Below are 16,999 nucleotides of genomic sequence, written 5' to 3' on the forward strand. Positions count from 1 at the left end.
AAGAGGGGCACAACTTCTACAATGATGCACTTGGCCAAAAAGGGCGTATGCGTTTTCTCCTGAATATATTCAGGAGAAAACGCATACGCCCTTTTTGGCCAAGCAAGCAAGCGGGCAATGCAAATCTGCATTACAAAGAAGTATCACATCCCATCGGTCAAAAGGGACATCCACAAAATGTGTAAAACCCAGAAAGGCAAGACAGGCCCTGGAGAACAGGGAGCCTTGTTATGCTGATAGGTGGGATGTAAACTGCCAACTGCCTCTCTGGAGGAGTACATTGTGTTCCTGAAAACAAGTAAAGAACAGAGCTACAGAGCCAAGGGCACTTCCAGTCTAGGGAATATACCTTGGGAAAACTGAAAATCAATAAGACAGAGCCACCCCAAAATTTAGGGCTGCACAGCTTACAAGGACCTCAACTTGGGTACACCTTAAATATCCCAGGAAATATAAAAATGGTTCAAAAAATTGTGGTACTTACGTACGATGGAATATCCCTCAGCCATGAAATCAATGTCATAAGACCAGTAGCAGCAAAATGGGTGGATTCAGGTACGATGATTCTAAGTGAAATAAGTCACACAGAAAAAGAAACTTATCATAAGATATCACTTATGAAGATCCTGTAAACATGGCTACACTTGAACTGAGTTAGGAAAGAGAACAGTGTCTCACATTTAGAAAACACTCTTTTGCCTGCTTAAGGGGGAAGGAGAGGTGGGGTGATGCATAAAACTAGAGTTTGATATAAGCACAGGTACCGTTCCAAAAACCAACTATGGAATAGACAAGACCTACACCTTCCTCAGTGAAAGGGACTCAAAACCCCATATTTCCCACAGAGGAATATATCTGACCAGTAAGAATCTTAAAACCTATGTATTGATATGTCCCCGTAAGGGAATCAAGTGTGTCTAGACAGGCATAGACATGGCAGCGAGAATCAGCTCAAACCCACTATAAAAAGGAATTTCATAAACAAAACAAAAGAACTGGGAAATTCTTTACAATTCCTTCAGGGTCTCTGATGAAACCTGGAATGACCCTATCTACAATGACAGCTGGATGTGGCATAAGGAGGGACACTTGGGACTGAGACGATTGGTGAGATTGGTGAGCAAATGCAGACCCTTTAGAGCACAAATGCCTGGCACCCATTCCATGGGTCCCACCTCTCCAGGTTGAAGGGAGTATTACTACAGCTATAATATGTACGGGAAACTTAGAGAACGGACACACTGTGAATACGAAAGGTTTCTAAAACTCAACGAATAGTCCCTCTCCTGGTGCTACGGCTTGACTTTCCATCTGCTTTACTATCAACCTCCCAACTTGGAGAGACAGCCCCTTTAACCTCCTGGTTCGCACAGGTTGCCAATTTGGCAGAGGATGAAAGGGATGAGGGAGAACCAATGACAGAGTAGCTGTTAGGAATTTGGACGGGCACATATCACTCTAACTTCCCGGCAGGAAGAAGAATTAACCAAAGTCTCAGCCACCCACCGGGAACCAGTATAGGTCCTGAACCTAAATTTTGGACTTGCGGGCAGCTCACCAAAAACGAGTTGAAAAATCGAGCTCAGGGGCACAGCAATTCACAAACTGGCCGAGTAATAAAGGACAACTATCGTCCAAAAATCTGTTGAGGGAAGGCAACGAGGCGGACTTGACAGCGAGGCAGAATAGCAGGAAACAGAATTCAAGAGGTACGTTGGAATCACCTTTAAAGCACAGGAAGAGGGGCACAACTTCGACAATGATGCACTTGGCCAAAAAGGGCGTATGCGTTTTCTCCTGAATATATTCAGGAGAAAACGCATACGCCCTTTTTGGCCAAGCAAGCAAGCGGGCAATGCAAATCTGCACTACAAAGAAGTACCAATTCCCACCGGTCAAAAGGGACATCCACAAAATGTGTAAAAACCAGAAAGGCAAGACAGGCCCTGGAGAACAGGGAGCCTTGTTATGCTGAAGGGCGGGATGTAAATTGCCAACTGCCTCTCTGGAGGAGTGCAATGTGTTCCCTAAAACAAGTAAAGAACAGAGCTACAGAGCCAAGGGTACTTCCAGTCTAAGGAATATAACTTGGGAAAACTGAAAATCAATAAGACAGAGCCACCCCAAAATTTAGGGCTGCACTGCTTACAAGGACCTCAACTTGGGTACACCTTAAATATCCCAGGAAATATAAAAATGGTTCAAAAAATTGTGGTACTTACGTACGATGGAATATCCGTCAGCCATGAAATCAATGTCATAAGACCAGTAGAAGCAAAATGGGTGGATTCAGGTACGATGATTCTAAGTGAAATAAGTCACAGAGAAAAAGAAACTTATCATAAGATATCACTTATGAAGATCCTGTAAACATGGCTACACTTGAACTGAGTTAGGAAAGAGAACAGTGTCTCACATTTAGAAAACACTCTTATGCCTGCTTAAGGGGGAAGGAGAGGTGGGGTGATGCATAAAACCAGAGTTTGATATAAGCACAGGTACCGTTCCAAAAACCAACTATGGAATAGACAAGACCTACACCTTCCTCAGTGAAAGGGACTCAAAACCCCATATTTCCCGCAGAGGAATATATCTGACTAGTAAGAATCTTAAAACCTATATATTGATATGTCCCCGTAAGGGAATCAAGTGTGTCTCGACTGGCATAAACATGGCAGCGAGAATCAGCTCAAGCCCACTATAAAAAGGAATTTCAAAAACAAAACAAAAAAACTGGGAAATTCTTTACAATTCCTTCAGGGTCTCTGATGAAACCTGGAATGACCCTATCTACAACGACAGCTGGATGTGGCATAAGGAGGGACACTTGGGAATGAGATGATTGGTGAGATTGGGTGAGCAAATGCAGACCCTTTAAAGCACAAATGCCTGGCACCCATTCCATGGGTCCCAACTCTCCAGGTTGAAGGTAATATTATTACAGCTATAACATGTACGGGAACCCTAGATAACGGACACACTGTGAATACGAAAGGTTCCTAAAACTAAACGAATAGTCCCTTTCCTGGTGCTCCGGTTTGACTTTCCATCTGCTTTACTATCAACCTCCCAACTTGGAGAGACAGCCCCTTTAACCTCCTGGTTCGCACAGGTTGCCAATTTGGCAGAGGATGAAAGGGAAGAGGGAGAACCAATGAGAGAGTAGCTGTTAGGCATTTGGACGGGCACATATCACTCTAACTTCCCGGCAGGAAGAAGAATTAACCAAAGTCTCAGCCCCCCACCGGGAACCAGCATAGGTCCTGAACCAAAATGTTGGACTTGCGGTCCGCTCACCAAAAACGAGTTGAAAAATGGAGCTCAGGGGCACAGCAATTCACAAACTGGCTGAGTAATAAAGGACAACTATCGTCCAAAAATCTGTTGAGGGAAGGCAACGAGGTGGACTTGAAAGCGAGGCAGAATAGCAGGAAACAGATTTCAAGAGGTATGCTGGAATCGCCTTTAAAGCACAGGAAGAGGGGCACAACTTCTACAATGATGCACTTGGCCAAAAAGGTCGTATGCGTTTTCTCCTGAATATATTCAGGAGAAAACGCATACGCCCTTTTTGGCCAAGCAAGCAAGCGGGCAATGCAAATCTGCATTACAAAGAAGTATCACATCCCATCGGTCAAAAGGGACATCCACAAAATGTGTAAAACCCAGAAAGGCAAGACAGGCCCTGGAGAACAGGGAGCCTTGTTATGCTGATAGGTGGGATGTAAACTGCCAACTGCCTCTCTGGAGGAGTACATTGTGTTCCTGAAAACAAGTAAAGAACAGAGCTACAGAGCCAAGGGCACTTCCAGTCTAGGGAATATACCTTGGGAAAACTGAAAATCAATAAGACAGAGCCACCCCAAAATTTAGGGCTGCACAGCTTACAAGGACCTCAACTTGGGTACACCTTAAATATCCCAGGAAATATAAAAATGGTTCAAAAAATTGTGGTACTTACGTACGATGGAATATCCCTCAGCCATGAAATCAATGTCATAAGACCAGTAGCAGCAAAATGGGTGGATTCAGGTACGATGATTCTAAGTGAAATAAGTCACACAGAAAAAGAAACTTATCATAAGATATCACTTATGAAGATCCTGTAAACATGGCTACACTTGAACTGAGTTAAGAAAGAGAACAGTGTCTCACATTTAGAAAACACTCTTTTGCCTGCTTAAGGGGGAAGGAGAGGTGGGGTGATGCATAAAACTAGAGTTTGATATAAGCACAGGTACCGTTCCAAAAACCAACTATGGAATAGACAAGACCTACACCTTCCTCAGTGAAAGGGACTCAAAACCCCATATTTCCCACAGAGGAATATATCTGACCAGTAAGAATCTTAAAACCTATGTATTGATATGTCCCCGTAAGGGAATCAAGTGTGTCTAGACAGGCATAGACATGGCAGCGAGAATCAGCTCAAACCCACTATAAAAAGGAATTTCATAAACAAAACAAAAGAACTGGGAAATTCTTTACAATTCCTTCAGGGTCTCTGATGAAACCTGGAATGACCCTATCTACAATGACAGCTGGATGTGGCATAAGGAGGGACACTTGGGACTGAGACAATTGGTGAGATTGGTGAGCAAATGCAGACCCTTTAGAGCACAAATGCCTGGCACCCATTCCATGGGTCCCACCTCTCCAGGTTGAAGGGAGTATTACTACAGCTATAATATGTACGGGAAACTTAGAGAACGGACACACTGTGAATACGAAAGGTTTCTAAAACTCAACGAATAGTCCCTCTCCTGGTGCTACGGCTTGACTTTCCATCTGCTTTACTATCAACCTCCCAACTTGGAGAGACAGCCCCTTTAACCTCCTGGTTCGCACAGGTTGCCAATTTGGCAGAGGATGAAAGGGATGAGGGAGAACCAATGACAGAGTAGCTGTTAGGAATTTGGATGGGCACATATCACTCTAACTTCCCGGCAGGAAGAAGAATTAACCAAAGTCTCAGCCACCCACCGGGAACCAGTATAGGTCCTGAACCTAAATTTTGGACTTGCGGGCAGCTCACCAAAAATGAGTTGAAAAATCGAGCTCAGGGGCACAGCAATTCACAAACTGGCCGAGTAATAAAGGACAACTATCGTCCAAAAATCTGTTGAGGGAAGGCAACGAGGCGGACTTGACAGCGAGGCAGAATAGCAGGAAACAGAATTCAAGAGGTACGTTGGAATCACCTTTAAAGCACAGGAAGAGGGGCACAACTTCGACAATGATGCACTTGGCCAAAAAGGGCGTATGCGTTTTCTCCTGAATATATTCAGGAGAAAACGCATACGCCCTTTTTGGCCAAGCAAGCAAGCGGGCAATGCAAATCTGCACTACAAAGAAGTACCAATTCCCACCGGTCAAAAGGGACATCCACAAAATGTGTAAAAACCAGAAAGGCAAGACAGGCCCTGGAGAACAGGGAGCCTTGTTATGCTGAAGGGCGGGATGTAAATTGCCAACTGCCTCTCTGGAGGAGTGCATTGTGTTCCCTAAAACAAGTAAAGAACAGAGCTACAGAGCCAAGGGCACTTCCAGTCTAGGGAATATACCTTGGGAAAACTGAAAATCAATAAGACACAGCCACCCCAAAATTTGGGGCTGCACTGCTTACAAGGACCTCAACTTGGGTACACCTTAAATATCACAGGAAATATAGAAATGGTTCAAAAAATTGTGGTACTTATGTAAGATGGAATATTCCTCAGCCATGAAATCAATGTCATAAGACCAGTAGCAGCAAAATGGGTGGATTCAGGTACGATGATTCTAAGTGAAATAAGTCACAGAGAAAAAGAAACTTATCATTAGATATCACTTATGAAGATCCTGTAAACATGGCTACACTTGAACTGAGTTAGGAAAGAGAACAGTGTCTCACATTTAGAAAACACTCTTATGCCTGCTTAAGGGGGAAGGAGAGGTGGGGTGATGCATAAAACCAGAGTTTGATATAAGCACAGGTACCGTTCCAAAAACCAACTATGGAATAGACAAGACCTACACCTTCCTCAGTGAAAGGGACTCAAAACCCCATATTTCCCGCAGAGGAATATATCTGACTAGTAAGAATCTTAAAACCTATGTATTGATATGTCTCCGTAAGGGAATCAAGTGTGTCTAGACTGGCATAAACATGGCAGCGAGAATCAGCTCAAATCCACTATAAAAAGGAATTTCAAAAACAAAACAAAAAAACTGGGAAATTCTTTACAATTCCTTCAGGGTCTCTGATGAAACCTGGAATGACCCTATCTACAACGACAGCTGGATGTGGCATAAGGCTGGACGCTTGGTACTGAGAGGATTGGTGAGATTGGGTGAGCAAATGCAGACCCTTTAAAGCAATAATGCATGGCACCCATTCCATGGGTCCCAACTCTCCAGGTTGAAGTGAATATTACTACAGCTATAATATGTACGGGAAACTTAGAGAACGGACACACTGTGAATACGAAAGGTTTCTAAACATCAACGAATAGTCCCTCTCCTGGTGCTACGGCTTGACTTTCCATCTGCTTTACTATCAACCTCCCAACTTGGAGAGACAGCCCCTTTAACCTCCTGGTTCGCACAGGTTGCCAATTTGGCAGAGGATGAAAGGGATGAGGGAGAACCAATGACAGAGTAGCTGTTAGGAATTTGGACGGGCACATATCACTCTAACTTCCCGGCAGGAAGAAGAATTAACCAAAGTCTCAGCCACCCACCGGGAACCAGTATAGGTCCTGAACCTAAATTTTGGACTTGCGGGCAGCTCACCAAAAACGAGTTGAAAAATCGAGCTCAGGGGCACAGCAATTCACAAACTGGCCGAGTAATAAAGGACAACTATCGTCCAAAAATCTGTTGAGGGAAGGCAACGAGGCGGACTTGACAGCGAGGCAGAATAGCAGGAAACAGAATTCAAGAGGTACGTTGGAATCACCTTTAAAGCACAGGAAGAGGGGCACAACTTCGACAATGATGCACTTGGCCAAAAAGGGCGTATGCGTTTTCTCCTGAATATATTCAGGAGAAAACGCATACGCCCTTTTTGGCCAAGCAAGCAAGCGGGCAATGCAAATCTGCACTACAAAGAAGTACCAATTCCCACCGGTCAAAAGGGACATCCACAAAATGTGTAAAAACCAGAAAGGCAAGACAGGCCCTGGAGAACAGGGAGCCTTGTTATGCTGACGGGCGGGATGTAAATTGCCAACTGCCTCTCTGGAGGAGTGCATTGTGTTCCCTAAAACAAGTAAACAACAGAGCTACAGAGCCAAGGGCACTTCCAGTCTAGGGAATATACCTTGGGAAAACTGAAAATCAATAAGACAGAGCCACCCCAAAATTTAGGGCTGAACTGCTTACAAGGACCTCAACTTGGGTACACCTTAAATATCCCAGGAAATATTAAAATGGTTCAAAAAATTGTGGTACTTACGTACGATGGAATATCCCTCAGCCATGAAATCAATGTCATAAGACCAGTAGCAGCAAAATGGGTGGATTCAGGTACGATGATTCTAAGTGAAATAAGTCACACAGAAAAAGAAACTTATCATAAGATATCACTTATGAAGATCCTGTAAACATGGCTACACTTGAACTGAGTTAAGAAAGAGAACAGTGTCTCACATTTAGAAAACACTCTTATGCCTGCTTAAGGGGGAAGGAGGGGTGGGGTGATGCATAAAACCAGAGTTTGATATAAGCACAGGTACCGTTCCAAAAACCAACTATGGAATAGACAAGACCTACACCTTCCTCAGTGAAAGGGACTCAAAACCCCATATTTCCCGCAGAGGAATATATCTGACTAGTAAGAATCTTAAATCCTATGTATTGATATGTCTCCGTAAGGGAATCAAGTGTGTCTAGACTGGCATAAACATGGCAGCAAGAGTCAGCTCAAACCCACTATAAAAAGGAATTTCAAAAACAAAACAAAAAAACTGGGAAATTCTTTACAATTCCTTCAGGGTCTCTGATGAAACCTGGAAGGACCCTATCTACAACGACAGCTGGATGTGGCATAAGGCTGGACACTTGGGACTGAGAGGATTGGTGAGATTGGGTGAGCAAATGCAGACCCTTTAATGCAATAATGCATGGCACCCATTCCATGGGTCCCAACTCTCCAGGTTGAAGGGCATATTACTACAGTTATAACATGTACGGGAAACCTAGAGAACGGACACACTGTGAATACGAAAGGTTTCTAAAACTCAACGAATAGTCCCTCTCCTGGTGGTCCGGTTTGACTTTCCATCTGCTTTACTATCAACCTCCCAACTTGCAGAGACAGCCCCTTTAACCTCCTGGTTCGCACAGGTTGCCAATTTGGCAGAGGATGAATGGGTAGAGGGAGAACCAATGAGAGAGTGGCTGTTAGGCATTTGGACGGGCACATATCACTGTAATTTCCCGGCAGGAAGAAGAATTAACCAAAGTCTCAGCCCCCCTCCGGGAACCAGTATAGGTCCTGAACCAAAATTTTGGACTTGCGGTCAGCTCACCAAAAACGAGTTGAAAAATGGAGCTCAGGGGCACAGCAATTCACAAACTGGCCGAGTAATAAAGGACAACTATCGTCCAAAAATCTGTTGAGGGAAGGCAACGAGGCGGACTTGAAAGCGAGGCAGAATAGCAGTAAACAGATTTCAAGAGGTACGTTGGAATCGCCTTTAAAGCACAGGAAGAGGGGCACAATTTCGACAATGATGCACTTGGCCAAAAAGGGCGTATGCGTTTTCTCCTGAATATATTCAGGAGAAAACGCATACGCCCTTTTTGGCCAAGCAAGCAAGCGGGCAATGCAAATCTGCACTACAAAGAAGTATCACTTCCCACCGGTCAAAAGGGGCATCCACAAAATGTGTAAAAACCAGAAAGGCAAAACAGGCCCTGGAGAACAGGGAGCCTTGTTATGATGATGGGCGGCATGTAAATTGCCAACTGCCTCTCTGGAGGAGTGCACTGTGTTCCCTAAAACAAGTAAACAACAGAGCTACAGAGCCAAGGGCACTTCCAGTCTAGGGAATATACCTTGGGAAAACTGAAAATCAATAAGACAGAGCCACCCCAAAATTTAGGGCTGCACTGCTTACAAGGACTTCAACTTGGGTACACCTTAAATATCCCAGGAAATATAAAAATGGTTCAAAAAATTGTGGTACTTACGTACGATGGAATATCCCTCAGCCATGAAATCAATGTCATAAGACCAGTAGCAGCAAAATGTGTGGATTCAGGTACGATATAAGTCACAGAGAAAAAGAAACTTATCATAAGATATCACTTATGAAGATCCTGTAAACATGGCTACACTTGAACTGAGTTAGGAAAGAGAACAGTGTCTCACATTTAGATAACACTCTTATGCCTGCTTAAGGGGGAAGGAGAGGTGGGGTGATGCATAAAACCAGAGTTTGATATAAGCACAGGTACCGTTCCAAAAACCAACTATGTAATAGACAAGACCTACACCTTCCTCAGTGAAAGGGACTCAAAACCCAATATTTCCCGCAGAGGAATATATCTGACTAGTAAGAATCTTAAATCCTATGTATTGATATGTCTCCGTAAGGGAATCAAGTGTGTCTAGACTGGCATAAACATGGCAGCGAGAGTCAGCTCAAACCCACTATAAAAAGGAATTTCAAAAACAAAACAAAAAAACTGGGAAATTCTTTACAATTCCTTCACGGTCTCTGATGAAACCTGGAAGGACCATATCTACAACGACAGCTGGATGTGGCATAAGGCTGGACACTTGGGACTGAGGGTATTGGTGACATTGGGTGAGCAAATGCAGACCCTTTAAAGCAATAATGCATGGCACCCATTCCATGGGTCCCAACTCTCCAGGTTGAAGGGAATATTACTACAGTTATAACATGTACGGGAAACCTAGAGAACGGACACACTGTGAATACGAAAGGTTTCTAAAACTCAACGAATAGTCCCTCTCTTGGTGCTCCGCTGTGACTTTCCATCTGCTTTACTATCAACCTCCCAACTTGGAGAGACAGCCCCTTTAACCTCCTGGTTCGCACAGGTTGCCAATTTGGCAGAGGATGAAAGGGAAGTGGGAGATCCAATGGGAGAGTAGCTGTTAGGCTTTGGACGGGCACACATAACTGTAATTTCCCGCCAGGAAGAAGAATTAACCAAAGTCTCAGCCACCCACCAGGAAACAGTATAGGTCCTGAACCAAAATTTTGGACTTGCGGTCAGCTCACCAAAAACGAGTTGAAAAATCGAGCTCAGGGGCACAGCAATTCACAAACTCGCCGAGTAATAAAGGACAACTATCGTCCAAAAATCTGTTGAGGGAAGGCAACGAGGCGGACTTGAAAGAGAGGCAGAATAGCAGGAAACAGATTTCAAGAGGTACGTTGGAATCGCCTTTAAAGCACAGGAAGAGGGGCACAACTTCGACAATGATGCACTTGGCCAAAAAGGGCGTATGCGTTTTCTCCTGAATATATTCAGGAGAAAACGCATACGCCCTTTTTGGCCAAGCAAGCAAGCGGGCAATGCAAATCTGCACTACAAAGAAGTATCACTTCCCACCGGTAAAAAGGGACATCCACAAAATGTGTAAAAACCAGAAAGTCAAGACAGGCCCTGGAGAACCGGGAGCCTTGTTATGCTGAAGGGCGGGATGTAAATTGCCAACTGCCTCTCTGGAGGAGTGCAATGTGTTCCCTAAAACAAGTAAAGAACAGAGCTACAGAGCCAAGGGTACTTCCAGTCTAAGGAATATAACTTGGGAAAACTGAAAATCAATAAGACAGAGCCACCCCAAAATTTAGGGCTGCACTGCTTACAAGGACCTCAACTTGGTTACACCTTAAATATCCCAGGAAATATAAAAATGGTTCAAAAAATTGTGGTACTTACGTACGATGTAATATCCGTCAGCCATGAAATCAATGTCATAAGACCAGTAGAAGCAAAATGGGTGGATTCAGGTATGATGATTCTAAGTGAAATAAGTCACAGAGAAAAAGAAACTTATCATAAGATATCACTTATGAAGATCCTGTAAACATGGCTACACTTGAACTGAGTTAGGAAAGAGAACAGTGTCTCACATTTAGAAAACACTCTTATGCCTGCTTAAGGGGGAAGGAGAGGTGGGGTGATGCATAAAACCAGAGTTTGATATAAGCACAGGTACCGTTCCAAAAACCAACTATGGAATAGACAAGACCTACACCTTCCTCAGTGAAAGGGACTCAAAACCCCATATTTCCCGCAGAGGAATATATCTGACTAGTAAGAATCTTAAAACCTATGTATTGATATGTCCCCGTAAGGGAATCAAGTGTGTCTAGATTGGCATAAACATGGCAGCGAGAATCAGCTCAAACCCACTATAAAAATTTATTTCAGAGGGCTTCCCTGGTGGCGCAGTGGTTGAGAGTCCGCCTGCCGATGCAGGGGACACGGGTTCGTGCCCCGGTGCGGGAAGATCCCACATGCCGTGGAGCGGATAGGCCCGTGAGCCATTGCCGCTGAGCCTGTGCGACTAGAGCCTGTGCTCCGCAACGGGAGAGGCCACAACAGTGAGAGGCCCATGTACCGCAAAAAAAAAAAAAAAAAAAAAAAAAAAAAAAAATTTATTTCAGAAACAAAACAAAAAAACTGGGAAATTCTTTACAATTCCTTCAGGGTCTCTGATGAAAACTGGAATGACCCTATCTACAACGACAGCTGGATGGGGCATAAGGCTGGACACTTGGGACTGAGAGGATTGGTGAGAGTGGGTGAGCAAATGCAGACCCTTTAAAGCAATAATGCATGGCACCCATTCCATGGGTCCCTACTCTCCAGGTTGAAGGGAATATTACTACAGTTATAACATGTACGGAAAACCTAGAGAACGGACACACTGTGAATACGAAAGGTTTCTAAAACTCAACGAATAATCCCTCTCCTGGTGCTCCGGTTTCACTTTCCATCTGCTTTACTCTCCACCTCCCAACTTGGAGAGACAGCCCCTTTAACCTCGTGGTTCGCACAGGTTTCCAATTTGGCAGAGGATGAAAGGGAAGAGGGAGAACCAATGAGAGAGTAGCTGTTAGGCATTTGGACGGGCACATATCACTCTAACTTCCCGGCAGGAAGAAGCATTAACCAAAGTCTCAGCCACCCACCGGGAACAAGTATAGGTCCTGAACCAAAATTTTGGACTTGCGGTCAGCTCACCATAAACAAGTTGAAAAATGGAGCTCAGGGGCACAGCAATTCACAAACTGCCCGAGTACTAAAGGACAACTATCGTCCAAAAATCTGTTGAGGGAAGGCAACGAGGAGGACTTGAAAGCGAGGCAGAATAGCAGGAAACAGATTTCAAGAGGTACGTTGGAATCGCCTTTAAAGCACAGGAAGAGGGGCACAAATTCGACAATGATGCTCTTGGCCAAAAAGGGCGTATGCGTTTTCTCCTGAATATATTCAGGAGAAAACGCATACGCCCTTTTTGGCCAAGCAAGCAAGCGGGCAATGCAAATCTGCACTACAAAGAAGTATCACTTCCCACCGGTCAAAAGAGACATCCACAAAATGTGTAAAAAACTGAAAGGCAAGACAGGCCCTGCAGAACAGGGAGCCTTGTTATGCTGATGGGCGGGATGTAAATTGCCAACTGCCTCTCTGGAGGAGTACATTGTGTTCCCTAAAACAAGTAAAGAGCAGAGCTACAGAGCCAAGGGCACTTCCAGTCTAGGCAATATACCTTGGGAAAACTGAAAATCAATAAGACTGAGCCACCCCAAAATTTAGGGCTGCACTGCTTACAAGGACCTCAACTTGGGTACACCTTAAATATCCCAGGAAATATAAAAATGGTTCAAAAAATTGTGGTACTTACGTACGATGGAATATCCCTCAGCCATGAAATCAATGTCATAAGACCAGAAGCAGCAAAATGGGTGGATTCAGGTACGAAGATTCTAAGTGAAATAAGTCACAGAGAAAAAGAAACTTATCATAAGATATCACTTATGAAGATCCTGTAAACATGGCTACACTTGAACTGAGTTAGGAAAGAGAACAGTGTCTCACATTTAGAAAACACTCTTATGCCTGCTTAAGGGGGAAGGAGAGGTGGGGTGATGCATAAAACCAGAGTTTGATATAAGCACAGGTACCGTTCCAAAAACCAACTATGGAATAGACAAGACCTACACCTTCCTCAGTGAAAGGGACTCAAAACCCCATATTTCCCGCAGAGGAATATATCTGGCTAGTAAGAATCTTAAAACATATGTATGGATATATCTCCGTAAGGGAATCAAGTGTGTCTAGACTGACATAAACATGGCAGCGAGAATCAGCTCAAACCCACTATAAAAAGGAATTTCAAAAACAAAACAAAAACACTGGGAAATTCTTTACAATTTCTTCAGGGTCTCTGATGAAACATGGAATGACCCTATCTATAATGACAGCTGGATGTGGCATAAGCCTGGACACTTGGGACTGAGAGGATTGGTGAGATTGGGTGAGCAAATGCAGACCCTTTAAAGCAATAATGCATGGCACCCATTCCATGGGTCCCAACTCTCCAGGTTGAAGGGAATATTACTACAGTTATAACATGTACGGGAAACCTAGACAACGGACACACTGTGAATACGAAAGGTTTCTAAAACTCAAAGAATACTCCCTCTCCTGGTGCTCCGGTTTGACTTTCCATCTGCTTTGCGCTCAATCTCCCAACTTGGAGAGACGGCCCCTTTAACCTCCTGGTTCACACAGGTTTCCAATTTGGCAGAGGATGAAAGGGAATAGGGAGAACCAGTGAGAGAGTAGCTGTTAGGCATTTGGAATGGCACATATCACTCTAACTTCCCGGCAGGAAGAAGTATTAACCAAAGTCTCAGCCACCAACCGGGAACCAGCATAGGTCCTGAACCAAAATTTTGGACTTGCGGTCAGCTCACCAAAAACGAGTTGAAAAATCGAGCTCAGGGGCACAGCAATTCACAAACTGGCCGAGTAATAAAGGACAACTATCGTCCAAAAATCTGTTGAGGGAAGGCAACGAGGCGGACTTGAAAGCGAGGCAGAATAGCAGGAAACAGATTTCAAGAGGTACGTTTGAATCGCCTTTAAAGCACAGGTAGAGGGGCACAACTTCGACAATGATGCACTTGGCCAAAAAGGGCGTATGCGTTTTCTCCTGAATATATTCAGGAGAAAACGCATACGCCCTTTTTGGCCAAGCAAGCAAGCGGGCAATGCAAATCTGCACTACAAAGAAGTACCAATTCCCACCGGTCAAAAGGGACATCCACAAAATGTGTAAAAACCAGAAAGGCAAGACAGGCCCTGGAGAACAGGGAGCCTTGTTATGCTGAAGGGCGGGATGTAAATTGCCAACTGCCTCTCTGGAGGAGTACACTGTGTTCCATAAAACAACTAAAGAACAGAGCTACAGAGCCAAGGGCACTTCCAGTCTAGGGAATATACCTTGGGAAAACTGAAAATCAATAAGACAGAGCCACCCCAAAATTTAGGGCTGCACTGCTTACAAGGACCTCAACTTGGGTACACCTTAAATATCCCAGGAAATATAAAAATGGTTCAAAAAATTGTGGTACTTACGTACGATGGAATATCCCTCAGCCATGAAATCAATGTCATAAGACCAGTAGCAGCAAAATGGGTGGATTCAGGTACGATGATTCTAAGTGAAATAAGTCACACAGAAAAAGAAACTTATTATAAGATATCACTTATGAAGATCCTGTAAACATGGCTACACTTGAACTGAGTTAGGAAAGAGAACAGTGTCTCACATTTAGAAAACACTCTTATGCCTGCTTAAGGGGGAAGGAGAGGTGGGGTGATGCATAAAACCAGAGTTTGATATAAGCACAGGTACCGTTCCAAAAACCAACTATGGAATAGACAAGACCTACACCTTCCTCAGTGAAAGGGACTCAAAACCCCATATTTCCCGCAGAGGAATATGTCTGACTAGTAAGAATCTTAAAACCTATGTATTGATATGTCTCCGTAAGGGAATCAAGTGTGTCTAGACAGGCATAAACATGGCAGCGAGAATCAGCTCAAACCCACTATAAAAAGGAATTTCAAAAACTAAACAAAAAAACTGGGAAATTCTTTACAATTCCTTTAAGGTCTCTGATGAAACCTGGAATGACCCTATCTACAGCAACAGCTGGATGTGGCATAAGGCTGGACACTTGGGACTGAGAGGATTGCTGAGATTGAGTGAGCAAATGCAGACCCTTTAAAGCAATAATGCATGGCACCCATTCCATGGGTCCCAACTCTCCAGGTTGAAGGGAATATTACGACAGTTATAACATGTACGGGAAACCTAGAGAACGGACACACTGTGAATACGAAAGGTTTCTAAAACTCAACGAATTGTCCCTCTCCTGGTGCTCCAGTTTGACTTTCCATCTGCTTTACTATCAACCTCGCAACTTGGAGAGACAGCCCCTTTAACCTCCTGGTTCGCACAGGTTGCCAATTTGGCAGAGGATGAAAGGGAATAGGGAGAACCAATGAGTGAGTAGCTGTTAGGCATTTGGGCGGGCACATATCACTGTAATTTCCCGGCAGGAAGAAGAATTAACCAAAGCCTCAGCCACCCACCAGGAACCAGTATAGGTCCTGAACCAAAATTTTGGACTTGCTGTCAGCTCACCAAAAACAGGTGAAAAATGGAGCTCAGGGGCACAGCAATTCACAAACTGGCAGAGTAATAAAGGACAACTATCGTCCAAAAATCTGTTGAGGGAAGGCAACGAGGCGGACTTGAAAGCGAGGCAGAATAGCAGGAAACAGATTTCAAGAGGTACGTTGGAATCACCTTTAAAGCACAGGAAGAGGGGCACAACATCGACAATGATGCACTTGGCCAAAAAGGGCGTATGCGTTTTCTGCTGAATATATTCAGGAGAAAACGCATACGCCCTTTTTGGCCAAGCAAGCAAGCGGGCAATGCAAATCTGCACTACAAAGAAGTATCACTTCCCACCGGTCAAAAGGGACATCCACAAAATGTGTAAAACCCAGAAAGGCAAGACAGGCCCTGGAGAACAGGGAGCCTTGTTATGCTGATGGGCGGGATGTAAATTGCCAACTGCCTCTCTGGAGGAGTGCATTGTGTTCCCTAAAACAAGTAAAGAACAGAGCGAAAGAGCCAAGGGCACTTCCAGTCTAGGGAATATACCTTGGGAAAACTGAAAATCAATAAGACAGAGCCACCCCAAAATTTAGGGGTGCACTGCTTACAAGGACCTCAACTTGGGTACACCTTAAATATCCCAGGAAATATAAAAATGGTTCAAAATATTGTGGTAATTACGTACGATGGAATATCCCTCAGCCATGAAATCAATGTCATAAGACCAGTAGCAGCAAAATGGGTGGATTCAGGTACGATGATTCTAAGTGAAATAAGTCACAGAGAAAAAGAAACTTATCATAAGATATCACTTATGAAGGTCCTGTAAACATGGCTACACTTGAACGGAGTTAAGAAAGAGAACAGTGTCTCACATTTAGATAACACTCTTATGCCTGCTTAAGGGGGAAGGAGAGGTGGGGTGATGCATAGAACCAGAGTTAGATATAAGCACTGGTACCGTTTCAAAAACCAACTATGGAATAGACAAGACCTACACCTTCCTCAGTGAAAAGGACTCAAAACCCCATATTTCCCGCAGAGGAATATATCTGACTAGTAAGAATCTTAAAACCTATGTACTGATATGTCTCCGTAAGGGAAACAAGTGTGTCTAGACTGGCATAAACATGGCAGCGAGAATCAGCTCAAACCCACTATAAAAAGGAATTTCAAAAACAAAACAAAAAAACTGGGAAATTCTTTACAATTCCTTCAGGGTCTCTGATGAAACCTGGAATGACCCTATCTATAACGACAGCTGGATGTGGCATAAGGCTGGACACTTGGGACTGAGAGGATTGGTGAGATTGGGTGAACAAATGC

This window comes from Hyperoodon ampullatus, assembly GCF_949752795.1.
Source record: "Hyperoodon ampullatus genome assembly, chromosome: 12".
Taxonomy (NCBI): Eukaryota; Metazoa; Chordata; class Mammalia; order Artiodactyla; family Ziphiidae; genus Hyperoodon; species Hyperoodon ampullatus.